The sequence below is a fragment of the Hyla sarda genome, chromosome 3, assembly GCF_029499605.1.
Source record: "Hyla sarda isolate aHylSar1 chromosome 3, aHylSar1.hap1, whole genome shotgun sequence".
Lineage (NCBI taxonomy): Eukaryota > Metazoa > Chordata > Amphibia > Anura > Hylidae > Hyla > Hyla sarda.
In genome coordinates this window covers 6,005,023-6,021,648 of record NC_079191.1, presented here as the reverse complement: position 1 = coordinate 6,021,648, position 16,626 = coordinate 6,005,023, and the positions used below count along the sequence as shown (strand labels likewise).

At 47.0% G+C, this 16,626-nt stretch overlaps 2 non-coding genes across 2 annotated transcripts; one reads left to right on the top strand and one right to left on the bottom strand.

Moving 5' to 3' along the window:
• Positions 1-5,739: 5,739 nt before the first annotated feature.
• Positions 5,740-5,811, bottom strand: TRNAG-UCC (transfer RNA glycine (anticodon UCC)). The gene has a single exon. It is a non-coding gene; the product is annotated as a tRNA-Gly (tRNA).
• Positions 5,812-11,443: 5,632 nt separating this feature from the next.
• Positions 11,444-11,529, top strand: TRNAY-GUA (transfer RNA tyrosine (anticodon GUA)). The gene is given in 2 exon segments: positions 11,444-11,480; positions 11,494-11,529. It is a non-coding gene; the product is annotated as a tRNA-Tyr (tRNA).
• Positions 11,530-16,626: the final 5,097 nt, after the last annotated feature.

Genomic DNA, 16,626 nt, shown 5'->3' with positions numbered 1-16,626 from the left:
CTCCACCATGAGATGTGTCTTGTGTGACTTTTCTCCACCATGAGATGCGTCTCGTGTGACTTTTCCCCACCATGAAATGTGTCTTGTGTGACTTTTCCCCACCATGAGATGTGTCTTGTGTGACTTTTCCCCACCATGAGATGTGTCTTGTGTGACTTTTCTCCACCATGAGATGTGTCTTGTGTGACTTTTCTCCATCATGAGATGTGTCTTGTGTGACTTTTCCCCACCATGAGATGTGTCTTGTGTGACTTTTCCCCACCATGAGATGTGTCTTGTGTGACTTTTCTCCATCATGAGATGTGTCTTGTGTGACTTTTCCCCACCATGAGATGTGTCTTGTGTGACTTTTCTCCACCATGAGATGTGTCTTGTGTGACTTTTCCCCACCTTGTGATATGTCTTGTGTGACTCCTTGGCAATGGAACCTTTGTGTAGTCTTCAGATAGAACTAAACTGGCGGACAGTAATTTGCACTGACAAGGAGCTGGATTGCTTTTTAATTCCTGATAGATTTCAGCTGTTGTCTTGGATTTCTAGGCATTTTTTTTTTAGCACTTCCCAAACTTTTTTTTTTAATACAGTGAAACTCCCCAGCCCTCTCTTTTTAGCTTTTCATTGACCCCATTATGTAAATGCACATCATGGAGAGTTAAATGGATAAACCAAACTTTTATGTTAAATGTATATTTTTTACATGCAATTTTTCTATTTTTATACTGTGCTACCTATATTTTAAAATGATCCAAAAATGTTAGTTTTCATTCTAGTCCTTAAACTAAGTCGAGACTTCCTGTTCCGTCCAATCCTTTTCACCAGTCTCCTCCTTATCATCACAGATTGGAGGACAGCGACAGTTTACACCAGTTGATAGAGAAGACATCACAATAGATGATGTGCACAGCTCAGCCTCCCCCTCCCTTTAGAATGATCTCTGCACAGGTAACAGAACATTCCCAGATACCTCTACCATTGTAGTGAATAGGGACAGCTCCTGTCTATTGTCCATGGGGCTTACTGTAAAGTAGATCTCTAAATGCTGTTAAAAACGGCTCAGCCAAGAATTTAAAAAAATTTTCAAAAAGGAAAAAAAAAAGCAAATATAATTATTAATCTGCTCATAGTCCTCAGATAAGCCCTGGCACATTATAGCTGTGTTCACGTGGGGTGTTTAATTAGCAGTACTAATCTTTTTAAGGTTGCTTAATTTAACTGCAAATAACGCATTCTTACTGCAGTTATGCAAATTGATGTAAAATGGCGCAATCTTTAACAGCAATATAACTGCAGCGGAAATTAGCGGCGGTACTGCCAGTAAAATTCCCCGAGTGACCACAGCCTTTAGTCATTTAGACTTAATTTTCCCCATTATCTTTATTTCCCGTTACTGTATTCTGACAGGCATAACTTTTGTTTAGTTTTTTCCCCTCAATGTAGCCATTTGACAAGATTTTATTTTACTTTTTTTTTATTATTTTTTTGTTGATGTTAATTTATTATCTGTGTATTAAATCTGTCATTTAGACTGCAAGGTTGTTGTTGTTTTTTGATGTTTTTTTTTTTGTTTTTTTTTACAAATTTTTTTAAATGAAAAAAAGTTGAATGTATGCTTGTTATTTTTGACAACAAAGCAGATCCTTGAAGTTTAACCCCTTCCTGCAGAATGTCATATATAAACGCCGGGTTGTGCAGTGCGTTCGCGCATCCCGACATTTGTAAATGACATTCAGTTAACCCGGCAATGCGCAGCATCGCACGGGTTAACCAGCAGAAGTCCCGCTGTTTCCAGCAGGGGACAACTTCTGCTTCACCCCCCAGGACCATCCATTGATGGTCCTGGTCAGCGATCACTGTGATTGGTCCCTGTGGACCAATCATAGTGACCTGGGGTGAAAGTTCAGATCCCCTGCACTGCCTGCTCCTGGAAGTCGGGCAGAACGGGGGACGATGGCTGCGGGGGCTCGTGGGGACCTGCGGCATAGGAGGGGAACAGGAGGGGACCGGCGGCCTTACCTCGAGCAGCGGCGGGACCGAGGAGCAGCGCGGGACCGGCCACGTGGACGAGCAGCGACGGGACCGGCAGGTAAGTATATGGTCCTCAGAGGCAGCACTCAGAAGATCTTCATTGCTGCTTCTAGGAGTCTGAAAACTGTCTGGGCATGCTGGGAGTTGTAGTTTTGCAACATCTGGAGGGCTCCAGTTTGGAGACCATTGTATAATGGTCTCCAATCTGTGCTCTTCCAGCTGTTGCAAAACTACAACTCCCAGCATGCACTGACTGTCCAGGCATGCTGGGAGTTTTAGTTCAGCAACATCTGGCCCTTCAGATGTTGCCGAACTACAACTCCCAGCATGCCCTTCAGCTGTCTGGGCATGCTGGGTGTTGTAGTTTTGCAACAACTGGAGACACACTGGTTGGGAAACATTGTTTCTAACTCAGTGTTTCCTAACCTGTGTGCCTCCAGCTGTTGCAAAACTATAACTCCCAGCATGCACTAACAGACCATGCATGCTGGGAGTTGTGGTTTTGCAACAGCTGGTGCACCCCCCCCCCCCCCCCCTGTGAATGTACAGGGTACATTCACATGGGCGAGGGTTTTACAGTGGGTTTCTCGCTGCAAGTTTGAGATGCAGCAAATTTTGCGCTGGGAAACTCGCTGTAATCCCCCGCCCATGTCACTGTACCCTAAAAACACTACACTACACTACACTAACACAAAATAAAATAAAAAGTAAAAAACACTACATATACACATACCCCTACACAGCCCCCCTCCCCCAATAAGAACGTCCGATACACCACTGTTTCCAAAGCAGAGCCTCCAGCTGTTGAAAAACAGCAACTCCCAGTATTGCCGGACAGCCATTGACTGTCCAAGCATGCTGGGAGTTTTGCAACAGCTGGAGGCACCCTGTTTGGGAATCACTGGTGTAGAATACCCCTATGTCCACCCCTATGCAAGTCCTTAATTTAGGCCTCAAATGCACATGGCGCTCTCACTTTGGAGCCCTGTCGTATTTCAGGGCAACAGTTTAGGGTCACATATGGGGTATCGCCGTACTCGGGAGAAATTGCGTTACAAGGTTTGGGGGGCTTTTTCTCCTTTAACCCTTCATGAAAAGGAAATGTTGGGGTCTACACCAGAATGTTAGTGTAAAAAAATTAAATTTTTTTACACTAACATGCTGATGTTGCCCTATACTTTACATTTTCACAAGAGGTAAAAGGGAAAAAAGCCCCCCAAAATTAGTAACGCAATTTCTCCCGACTAAGAAGATACCCCATATGTGGGCGCAAAGTCCTCTGGGGGTGCACAACAAGGCCCAGAAGGGAGAGTGCACCATGTACATTTGAGGTGATTTGCACAGGGGTGGCTGATTGTTACAGCGGTTTTGACAAACGCAAAAAAAAAAAAACACATGTGACCCCTTTTCGGAAACTACACCCCTCACGGAATGTAATGAGGGGTGCAGTGAGAATTTGCACCCCACAGGTGTCTGACGGATCTTTGGAACAGTGGTCTGTGAAAATGAAAACTTGTACAGCCCACTGTTCCAAAGATCTGTCAGACACCAGTGGGTTGTAAATGCTCACTGTACCCCTTGTTACGTTCCTCAAGGGGTCTAGTTTCCAAAATGGTATGCCATGTGGTTTTTTTTGTGCTGTTCTGGCACCTTAGGGGCTTCCTAAATGCAACATGCCCCCCGAGCAAAATTTGCTCTCAAAAAGCCAAATATGACTCCTTCTCTTCTGAGCATTGTAGTTAGCCCATAGTGCACTTCAGGTCAACTTATGGGGTACCTCCATACTCAGAAGAGATGGGGTTACAAATTTTGGGGGGTATTTTCTGCTATAAACCCTTGCAAAAATGTGAAATTTGGGGGAAACACACATTTTAGTGGAAAAAAATATTTTTTTTTTTACATATGCAAAAGTCGTGAAACACCTGTGGGGTATTAAGGCTCACTTTATTCCTTGTTACATTCCTCAAGGGGTCTAGTTTCCAAAATGGTATGCCATGTGGGTTTTTTATGCTGTTCTGGCACCATAGGGGCTCCCTAAATGCGACATGCCCCCCCGAGCAAAATTTGCTCTCAAAAAGCCAAATATGACTCCTTCTCTTCTGAGCATTGTAGTTTGCCCGTAGTGCACTTCAGGGGAACTTATGGGGTACCTCCATACTCAGAAGAGAAGGGGTTACAAATATTGGGGGGTATTTCCTGCTATTAACCCTTGAAAAAATGTGAAATTTGGGGGGAAACACACATTTTAGTGAAAAAAAATATTATTTTTTTTACATATGCAAAAGTCGTGAAACACCTGTGGGGTATTAAGGCTCACTTTATTCCTTGTTACATTCCTCAAGGGGTCTAGTTTCCAAAATGGTATGCCATGTGTTTTTTTTTTTTTTGCTGTTCTGGCACCATAGGCGCTTCCTAAATGCAACATGCCCCCCAAAAACCATTTCAGAAAAACGTACTCTCCAAAATCCCCTTGTCGCTCCTTTGCTTCTGAGCCCTCTACTGCACCCGCCGAACACTTTACATAGACATATGAGGTATGTGCTTACTCGAGAGAAATTGGGCTACAAATATAAGTATACATTTTACTCCTTTTACCCCTTGTAAAAATTCAAAAATTGGGTCTACAAGAACATGCGAGTGTAAAAAATGAAGATTGTGAATTTTCTCCTTCACTTTGCTGCTATTCCTGTGAAACCCGTAAAGGGTTAACACACTTACTGAATGTCATTTTGAATACTTTGGGGGGTGCAGTTTTTATAATGGGGTAATTTGTGGGGTATTTCTAATATGAAGACCCCTCAAATCTACTTCAAACCTGAACTGATCCCTGAAAAATAGTGAGTTTGGAAATTTTGTGAAAAATTGGAAAATTGCTGCTGAACTTTGAAGCCTCTGATGTCTCCAAAAGTAAAAACTCGTCAATTTTATGATGCAAACATAAAGTAGACATATTGTATATGTGAATCAAAATTTTTTTTATTTGTAATATAAATTTTTCTTACAAGCAGAGAGCTTCAAAGTTAGAAAAATGCAACATTTTCAAATTTTTCATCAAATTTTGGGATTTTTCACCAAGAAAGGATGCAAGTTACCACAAAAATTTACCACCATGTTAAAGTAGAATATGTCACGAAAAAACAATCTCAGAATCAGAATGATAACTAAAAGCATCAGAGTTATTAATGTTTAAAATGACAGTGGTCAGATGTGCAAAAAACGCTCTGGTCCTAAGGTGTAAAATGGCCTGGTCCTTATGGGGTTAATTTTCCCCATTATCTTTATTTCCCGTTACTGTATTCTGACAGGCATAACTTTTGTTTAGTTTTTTCCCCTCAATGTAGCCATTTGACAAGATTTCATTTTACTTATTTTTTTTATTATTTTTTTGTTGATGTTAATTTATTATCTGTGTATTAAATCTGTCATTTAGACTGCAAGGTTGTTGTTGTTTTTTTTAATGAATTTATTGTTTTACAAATTTTTTTAATGAAAAAAAGTTGAATGTATGATTGTTATTTTTGACACCAAAGCAGATCCTTTAAGTTTAATGTCGGCTGTAGAACCCATATAGATTAGATCCTGTGCTGCACGATTATGGGATGTTTCTTCCCGTCCGCACTATAAATGTATAGTACAGAGTGGGGGAGGTGTAAATAAATATTTGGTAATATTTTCTATAGTAAGAACATTTTTACATTTGGGAAGAAAAAACTCTGCGTTGGCCGGGAATCGAACCCGGGTCAACTGCTTGGAAGGCAGCTATGCTCACCACTATACCACCAACGCTTGCATAGGGATCATCAGCGCTGACTTGGCTCTTCTGTACAGTAATTCTCCGCTTCCATCTCAACCTCCCCCTCCCACTCTTTCTCCCTCCTTTTTCTCTCCCCCTCCCCCACCCTAATGTTCTTCAGGACTAAAGCAGCTTCAGGTCTTTACGCAGAGGCAAGGGGACCTCCATGTCCCATAGAGGGTCTTCCAGTGCCATCAGATGCCATATTAGGCTGGGTTCACATCACATTTTTACCAATACGGGACCGAATACGGCTGGGGGAGCTAAAACCTTGCGCTCCCGTATCCCTGCCGTATGCCGCCCGTAAGTAATTCATTTCAATGAGCCGACCGGAGTGAAATGCTGATTCCGGTTGGCTCATTTTTGCCCCATATGATGTTTTCCACCGCACCTAAAATTGTAGTCGACCACGATTTTAGGTGCGGTGGGAAAACTGCATATGGGGCAAAAATGAGCCAACTGGAATCAGCATTTCACTCCGGTCGGCTCATTGAAATGAATTACTTACGGGCGGCATACGGCAATGATACGGGAGCGCAAGGTTTTAGCTCCCCCAGCCGTATGCGGTCCCGTATTGGTAAAAACGTGATGTGAACTCAGCTTACAGAGATATAAGGACACATTGCTACTAGACAATATCTATCTATCTATCTATCTATCTATCTATCTATATACATATCTATACAGTGACCCCCCCGACCTACGATGGCCCCGACATATGATCTAATCGACATACGATGCTTTTTTATGTCTGGGCCATCGCATTAAGTGCTATCCGACAGTGCAAAATGCTTAAGCTGCTGCCGGATAGCAGCTTAATGTTCCCCGTGTGGTGCGGTAAGTATTACTTACCCCTCCACGATGCTCCGGGGTGCCCTCCGGGTCCAGCGCTGGTCTTCTGGTGTCTTCTCGGCCCTCTCCGATGACGTCAATACGCTGCTGCGCACGTCATCCAATAGGAATGGCGTACGCAGCGGCATAATTACGTCGCTATGCAGGCCCAGTAAGGCCTTGCGGAAGACAGAAGAGGACCGGAGAAGACAGCAGAGGACCGGAGAAGACAGAAGAGGACCGGAGAAGACAGCGGAGGACCGGAGAAGACAGAAGAGGACCGGAGAAGACAGAAGAAGACCGGAGAAGACAGAAGAGGACTGGAGAAGACAGCGGAGGACCGGAGAAAACAATGGAGGACCGGAGAAGACAGCAGAGGACCGGAGAAGACAGCGGAGGACCGGAGAAAACAATGGAGGACCGGAGAAGACAGCAGAGGATCGGAGAAGACAGCGGAGGACCGGAGAAGACAGAAGAGGACCGGAGAAGACAGCAGAGGACCGGAGAAGACAGCAGAGGACAGGAGAAGACAGCAGAGGACCGGAGAAGACAGAAGAGGACCGGAGAAGACAGCAGAGGACCGGAGAAGACAGAAGAGGACCGGAGAAGACAGCAGAGGACCGGAGAAGACAGAAGAGGACCGGAGAAGACAGCAGAGGACCGGAGAAGACAGCAGAGGACCGGAGAAGACAGAAGAGGACCGGAGAAGACAGCAGAGGACCGGAGAAGACAGAAGAGGACCGGAGAAGACAGCGGAGGACCGGAGAAGACAGAAGAGGACCGGAGAAGACAGAAGAAGACCGGAGAAGACAGAAGAGGACTGGAGAAGACAGCGGAGGACCGGAGAAAACAATGGAGGACCGGAGAAGACAGCAGAGGACCGGAGAAGACAGCGGAGGACCGGAGAAAACAATGGAGGACCGGAGAAGACAGCAGAGGATCGGAGAAGACAGCGGAGGACCGGAGAAGACAGAAGAGGACCGGAGAAGACAGCAGAGGACCGGAGAAGACAGCAGAGGACAGGAGAAGACAGCAGAGGACCGGAGAAGACAGAAGAGGACCGGAGAAGACAGCAGAGGACCGGAGAAGACAGAAGAGGACCGGAGAAGACAGCAGAGGACCGGAGAAGACAGAAGAGGACCGGAGAAGACAGCAGAGGACCGGAGAAGACAGCAGAGGACCGGAGAAGACAGAAGAGGACCGGAGAAGACAGCAGAGGACCGGAGAAGACAGAAGAGGACCGGAGAAGACAGCGGAGGACAGGAGAAGACAGCGGAGGACCAGAGAAGACAGCGGAGGACCGGAGAAGACAATGGAGGACCAGAGAAGACAGCAGAGGACCGGAGAAGACAGCGGAGGATCGGAGAAGACAATGGAGGACCAGAGAAGACAGCAGAGGACCAGAGAAGACAGCGGAGGACCGGAGATGACCAGGAGAGCCCAGCGGAGGCCCGGGGTCACCATCGGGAGCGGTGGGGACACTATCGCGAGAGGTGGGGACAGGTGAGTACAGCTTCTTATACTTTACATTGCATGAATCCCTCAACATACAATGGATTCGACAAACGATGGTTCGTTTGGAATGAATTACCATCGTATGATGAGGGACCACTGTATATATATTTCAGCAAACAATTGTTTGCTGAGCTATCTGAATCAGACTCTGATGGGGTCTTGGACTCTTGGACAATGTGATGGGGTCTTGGCACCTTTTTGGGAGTGCTGCAACTACTTTTGGTATATTTACACACACACACATATATATATATATATATATATATACAGTACAGACCAAAAGTTTGGACACCTTCTCATTCAGAGTTTTCTTTATTTTCATGACTATGAATATTGTAGATTCTCACTGAAGGCATCAAATCTATGAATTATCACATGTGAAATTATAGAAATAACAAAAAAGTGTGAGAATCTGTCATATTCCAGGCTCTTCCCGCTTTGCAGACTCTTGGATTCTCTTGTTGATCTGTAGTCACCTGAAATGGTCTTTGTCTTGAAGGAGTTCCCATGATGCTTAGCACTTGTTGGCACTTTTTGCCTTCACTCTGCGGTCCAGCTCACCCCAAACCATCTGGATTGGGATCAGGTCCGGTGACTGTGGAGGCCAGGTCATCTGGCAGCGCAGCACCCCATCCCTCTCCTTCTTGGTCACATAGTCCTTACACAGCCTGGAGGGGTTTGGGGTCATTGTCCTGTTGGTCCAACTAAACGCAAACTGGATGGAATAGCAGCCGCTGCCAGATGCTGTGGTAGACATGCTGGTTCAGTATACCTTCAGAATAAATCCCCAACAGTGTCACGTGCAAAGCCCCCCCCCCCACCATCACACCTCCTCCCCCACACCAGAACACCTCCTCCTCCACACCATCACACCTCCTCCCCCACACCATCACACCTCCTCCTCCACACCATCACACCTCCTCCCCCACACCATCACACCTCCTCCCCCACACCATCACACCTTCTCCCCCACACCATCACACCTCTTTCCCCACACCATCACACCTCTTCCCCCACACTATCACACCTCCTCCTCCCCCACACCATCACACCTCCTCTTCCACACCATCACACCTCCTCCCCCACACCATCACACCTCCTCCCCCACACCATCACACCTCCTCCTCCACACCATCACACCTCCTCCTCCACACCATCACACCTCCTCCCCCACACCATCACACCTTCTCCCCCACACCATCCCACCTCTTCCCCCACACCATCACACCTCCTCCTCCACACCAGCACACCTCCTCCCCCACACCATCACACCCCCTCCTCCACACAATCACACCTCCTCCTCCACACCATCACACCTCCTCCTCCACACCATCACACCTCCTCCCACACACCATCACACCTCCTCCCCCACACCATCACACCTCCTCCTCCACACCAGCACACCTGTGAGGTGAAAACCATTTCAGGTGACTACCTCTTGAAGCTCAACAAGAGAATGCCAAGAGTGTGCAAAGCAGGAATCAAAGCAAAAGGTGGCTACTTTGAAGAACCTTGAATAGGACAGATTTTCAGTTGTTTCACACTTTTTTGTTATGTCTATAATCCCACATGTGTTAATTCATAGTTTTGATGCCTTCGGTGTGAATCTACAATATTCATAGTCATGAAAAAAAAGAAAACTCTGAATGAGAAGGTGTGTCCAAACTTTTGGTCTGTACTGTATATATATATATATATATATATATATATATATATATATAATGTACAGGGTGATTCAAAAAGGGGCAAAATAATATCCTTGGTGTTCATAACAGAGAGAACATAACACCTGAAAAAACGCACTAAGTTTTATCTACACCAGTGGTCTCAAACTGTGGTCCTCTAGAAGTTACATAAATTCAACTCCCAGCATGTCCGGACAGCCAATGGCTGTCCGGGCATGCTGGGAGTTGAAGTTTTGCAACATCTTGAGGGCCACCGTTTAGGACCACTGATCGACATGCTACAAATGTTCCATTGGGGACTGGGCAGATGTCTAGGCTGTAAGTCAGTTCTGTCCAAACATGGCCAGCAGATCCTCTGATATGGTCTCCACTGTGTCAGTGATGTGTTGTCTCAGATCCTTGGGTTGTGGGGGGGGCAGATGGAGTCCTCAATGTATCCCCCACAGATAGAAGTCACAGGGTGTTTGAGCTTGGAGGCCAGAAGAACATTTTGAATTGTTTCTGACTTGGCCCATCTAACCTTCCAGTAGAGTTTCTCGAACATCCAAATGGAAATACAGAGGGGACCGCCCCACTTTTAGATATGTTTGTCGGATCTTCCTCTATCTGTGGCATATGCCGTTCCTATAATGTCCAGGTAGGAGTGGCCAGTGACAGGATCGTCCGGAAAAAAAAGGACCATAGACTTTGTGCACTCGAAAAGGGCACATGTTTTTTCGAACCCCTAAGGGTGCGTGCACATTTGGCAAATGAATTCAGCGAGCGGAGATTGTGTCTGGAAGCCGCTGCCAAAATACAGCGGTGGCAGGACCCTGCGGCACTGCGCCGTCACCATTGACAGCTATGCGGTGCTCGCGGAATTCCACACAAAGAATGTTCACATGTTCACTCTCTGTGCGGAACAATTTCAGAAATGTCCGCCGCTGAAATTGCTCAGCCGTCATGCCCCCTTCCATAGACTTGCATAGCAGGGGTGGGGGGTGACGTCACACAGGGGCGGAGTCGTGACATCACAATACTCCGGCCCTGTGGTCGCCACCCGGCTGTGAGCTGTGAGTTTGTGAGCGGTGCAGCTCAAACAGTTGGGTGGCGAATACAAGATTACTGGGGTCCCCAGCAGCAGGACCCCCATGGTGAGACATCTTATCCCCTATCCTTTGAATAGGGGATAAGATATCTCAGGGCCGGAGTACCCCTTTAAGATGTCACTCATTATTCACTCATCTCTAGTCAGGACCATGGAGCTCAGTGAGGACCTCACACGTATCCGAATTGTCCTTTTCGGCACGTAGTCGGTGAAGTTCTAATGAACGTTTCATCTCTCCTGCAAGTTACTATTTACTAACATTTCAGAATAGAAATACCCAGATCTATGGTTTATATGTGTAGATCACTTCTGTATAGCTGAGTGTACAGTGTATCCGATCACATGTATCACCAGCAGGGGGGGCGGGAATGGTAGAGAACAAAATGCATTGAATCTCCAGAGCACGGTGACCGAGGATACGGAGAACAAAAGAACATTATGACTGGTGGGGCTGACGCAATGAGGCCGCACAACCAAAACACATTAGATACTGGGGAAGCATGAGAGCCTTCGATAGCTCAGATGGTAGAGCGGAGGACTGTAGAGGAGATACAGAAATCCTTAGGTCACTGGTTCGATTCCGGTTCGAAGGACATTATTTTTTTTTCAACTTTCTTTAGTTTAATAATTTTTTTTAACTTCATTAAAGACAAATATAACATAATTTCCTTTGTAATAAAAGTTCAATCAATAATGAGAGGACAACAAAAAATGTCTTATCAACAAAGAGTAGCTGTGCCTCTATTACAATACTTACGGTATCAGTTCTTCTGCTCCTGTTTCCTTGTTGCACAGGAAACTAGGTCTAGAGCCCTGCTTCTGGCCCTTCTCTCCCCCTGCTATCGGTGCCGCTGCCCGTTCTCTCCCCCTGGCTATCGGTGCCGCTGCCCGTTCTCTCCCCTTGGCTATCGGTGCCGCTGCCCGTTCTCTCCCCTTGGCTATCGGTGCCGCTGCCCGTTCTCTCCCCCTGGCTATCGGTGCCGCTGCCCGTTCTCTCCCCTTGGCTATCGGTGCCGCTGCCCGTTCTCTCCCCTTGGCTATCGGTGCCGCTGCCCGTTCTCTCCCCCTGGCTATCGGTGCCGCTGCCCGTTCTCTCCCCCTGGCTATCGGTGCCGCTGCCCGTTCTCTCCCCCTGGCTATCGGTGCCGCTGCCCGTTCTCTCCCCCTGGCTATCGGTGCCGCTGCCCGTTCTCTCCCCCTGGCTATCGGTGCCGCTGCCCGTTCTCTCCCCCTGGCTATCAGTCCCATTGCCGGTGCCGATAGCCAGGGGGAGAGAAGCGGCACCGGCAATGGGGCAGCGGCGCCGACAGACAGGGGGAGAGAAGGGGCAGCGGCACCCATTGCCGGCGCCGCTGCCCTGTTGCCTCCCCCATCCCCGGTTGTATAATTACCTGTTGCCGGGGTCGGGTCTGCGCTGCTTCAGGCCTCCGGTGTGCGTCCCCTGCGTCGTTGCTATGCGCTGCGAGACGCAGTGACGTCACTCGTCATTGTGCCGCGCCGCACCGTGCATAGCAACAACGCAGGGGACGCACACCGGAGGCCTGAAGCAGCGCGGACCCGACCCCGGCAACAGGTAATTATACAACCGGGGATGGGGGAGGCAACGGGGCAGCAGTGCCGGCAATGGGTGCCGCTGCCCCTTCTCTCCCCCTGGCTATCGGCGCCGGCAATGGGGTGCCACCACCGATAGTCAGGGGGAGAGGACGGGCAGTGGCGCAGATAGCCAGGGGGAGAGAAGCGGTGGCAGCAGGGCTCTAGACCCCAGGAAAGGCAGGGGGAGAGAAGCGGGCAGCAACGGCCCCTCTCCCCCTGCCTTTCCTGGGGGTGTATCTGGGTATACACGTGCACCCTCATTTTACCAAGGATATTTGGGTCAAAAACTTTTTTTTACCCAATATCCTTGGTAAAATGAGGGTGCGTGTTATAGGCCGGTGCGTGGTATACCCCGATAAATACGGTATATTAAACCACACACAAAAATGCTTTTCAATGGCCTCTTAATTTTAATGTAGTAACAATAATATTATAATATATATATATATATATATATATATATATATATATAAATATATATATATAAATTATAGTTAATATATAATATAAAATAATAGATACAAAAATAAACAGCACCAAACAGAAATATTCCGGTACTTATAATTTTAAATGTAAAGTGCTGAGGGTCCAGCTAGTGATTACCGTATTTTTCGCCATATAAGACGCACTTTTTCTTCCCCAAAACAGGGGTGTGGGGGGGGAGTTGATGCGTCTTATACGGCAAAAACACATTAAAACCCTGTCCTATCGCGGCGGTGCCTGCGGCCATCAACAGCCGGGACCCGCGGCTAATATAGGACATCCCCGATCGCGGTGATGCCCTGTATTAACCCTTCAGACGCGACGATCAAAGTGAAACTAACCCAGAGAGCGTGACGGAGAGCGAGGATACCCGGGCAGCAGAGACGTTCCCGGGGACGCAGCGACAGCGATGGAGGGCGACATCCAGGGCAGTGGTGACGGGTCCGGAGCAGCGGGGACAGTGGTCTTCAACCTGCGGACCTCCAGATGTTGCAAAACTACTAGTGTTGCTCGCGAATATTCGCAATGCGAATTTTATTCGTGAATGTAGCGCTATATATTCATAATTACAAATATCTTTTTTTTTCATTTTTTTGTTTTTTTCACAGTACACATCCCAGTGATCATCCCTCTCTGCTTCCAGCTTGTGTGGTGTAAAGAAGGCTCTAATACTACTGTGTGAGACTGGCGTGCGAATTTTCGCATCTGGTAAAATTCGCATCTGCAAATTTTCACATATGCAAATTTTTGCTTATACAAATTTTCACATATATGCTAATTTTCGCACATGCGCATTTTTATTTATGCTAATTGTGGCATATGCAAAGTTTCGCAGACGCAAATTTGCGCATATGCGAAAATATAAGGCGAATATTACGAATATGCGAATTTAGCGAATATATGACGAATATTCGTCCATATATTCGCGAAATATCGCGAATTCGAATATGGCCTATGCCGCTCAACACTAAAAACTGCAGTGATCTTCAACCTGCGGACCTCCAGATGTTGCAAAACTACAACACCCAGCATGCCCGGACAGCCAACGGCTGTCCGGGCATGCTGGGAGTTGTAGTTTTGCAACATCTGGAGGTCCGCAGGTTGAAGATCACTGTCCTATACGTTACATTGTATTTGGTTCAGATTCTTTTTTTTTTTTCTAGATTTTCCTCCTTTATGCTGTAACACTTACCCATAATAGGGTCCTGTCACCACCGCCCCGACGTACGTTTCGTCTGCTTGATGGACTTTCTCAGGGGACGATGACGCTTAATATAAATAATATAATATATAATAGTACAAACAATTCTCCAAACCACTAGGGGTTAACTCAAGGCGCAGACAATGGATAGATAGCAGCAATAGAAGCAATACTGATAGAAGTAAGGATCAATGTGTAGAATAACCGAGGGTCATTTATTCTGAACAACGCGTTTCAGCGCCAGGACAGGCGTCTTCCTCAGGTTGGAACCTGAGGAAGACGCCTGTCCTGGCGCTGAAACGCGTTGTTCAGAATAAATGACCCTCGGTTATTCTACACATTGATCCTTACTTCTATCAGTATTGCTTCTATTGCTGCTATCTATCCATTGTCTGCGCCTTGAGTTAACCCCTAGTGGTTTGGAGAATTGTTTGTACTATTTGGACACCACGAGGTGGTGGAGGGGATCGGCTGCACATTGGAACCTTTATTCACGTATTCACTGCCTGTCAGCGCAACTCCTTGGGTAAGCGCAATTTATTAATACTTGCGTCTTTACCCTCTCGTTTAATTGCACTACGGAGCGCTCTTTGTGTTTTGTTTTTTATATAATATAAATAACTATAATAAAAATATTAAACACAAAAAATTATCTTCAATGACTCCATAATTTTACTGTAGTAACAATAATACTATAATATAATATATTGTAGTTAAAGGAGTACTCCGGTGCACACTTTTCTCATTTTATCCCGTCCGGGCTGCAAAAGAAAAGAAAACACACTCTCTCTTACCTGCCAACGAGCCCCCGGAGCTCCGGTACAGGTGATCGGTCCCTGGGCTGTATTCTTCTTACTTCCTGTTAGCCCGGCACGTCACGCGGAGCTTCAGCCAATCACTGGCCGAGGCGGGACATCACTAACAGGAAGTAAGAAGAATACAGCCCGGGGACCGAACGCCTGTACCGGAGTGTACCGGAGCTCCGGGCGCTCGTTGGCGGGTAAGAAATAGTTTGTTTTCTTTTATTTTGCAGCCCGGACGGGATAAAATGAGAAAAGTGCGCGCCGGAGTATTCCTTTAATATTAATAATATAATATAATTAACTATAATAAAAATTTTAAACACAAAAAAAAGCCCCTTAATTCTACTGTAGTAAAAATAATACTATAACTATAATGTAATATACCGTATTTTTCGCCCTATAGGACGCACCGGCGTATAAGACGCACCCAATTTTTAGGGGCGAAATCTAAAAAAATAAAGATTTTTAACCCAATAGTGGTCTTCAACCTGCGGACCTCCAGATGTTGCAAAACTACAACTCCCAGCATGCCCGGACAGCCGTTGGCTGTCCGGGCATGCTGGGAGTTGTAGTTTTGCAATATCTGGAGGTCCGCAGATTGAAGACCACTACATAGGAGGTAATACTCACGTGTCCCCGCCGCTCCGGACCCGTCACCGCTGCCCTGGATGTCGCTCCATTGCTGTCCCCGTCGCTCCGGAACGTCTCTGCCGCCGGCCGGGTATCCTCGCTCTCCGTCGCCGCCATCACGTCGTTACGCACGCCGACGCACGTACGCGACGACGTGATGACGAGGAAGGAGAGCGCCGGCCATACAGGGGATCCCTGAACGGAGAAGACACCGAGGAGGCAGGTAAGGTCCCTCCCGGTGTCCTGTAAGCACTAACCCGGCTATTCAGTCGGGCTGTTCGGGATGCCGCGGTGAAATCGCTGAACAGCCGGGTTAGTGTCACTTTCCCTTCAGACGCGGCGGTCAGCTTTGATCGCCGCGTCTGAAGGGTTAATACAGGGCATCACCGCGATCGGTGATGTCCTGTATTAGCCGCGGGTCCCGGTCGTTGATGGCCGCAGGGACCGCCGCGATAGGGGTGTATTCACTGTATAAGACGCACCGACTTTGAGATAGTTAGGCACTTAGCTCGCAAATTTATCTCCGCCGGCGGTCAAATAGCTTGGACCGTCCCACCGCGATAAGGTGGCCTCATTGGGACGGACCCTACACTGTGAATATGCCTCTGTGTGAACAGTTCAGTCATCGATCCCGCTACCTCTCGCATGCTAAGCGAGCGCTCTACCATTTGAGCTAATCCCCCATGTCTGGCCTACGCAATCCACCGATCAATCTCTGTAACTGTCTGAAACTTTTTTTTTTTAAGTGTCAAAATATTTTTGACATTAGAAGACTAAGACTGGGATGTTTACAGAGCTTCGCGTGGCTTAATACTTAGGACAAGAAAGTTGTTATGTAGCAGATGAGGCTCTAGAGCCATGGGACCCTTTTGGGAAGAGCATTGTAATGGGAGGAGCATTGTAATGTAAGGAGCTGAAAGAGTGCTTCTAGCTGCAAAATTTTTTACCATGAAAGAGCAAGCATAGGAGACAGGTGACAA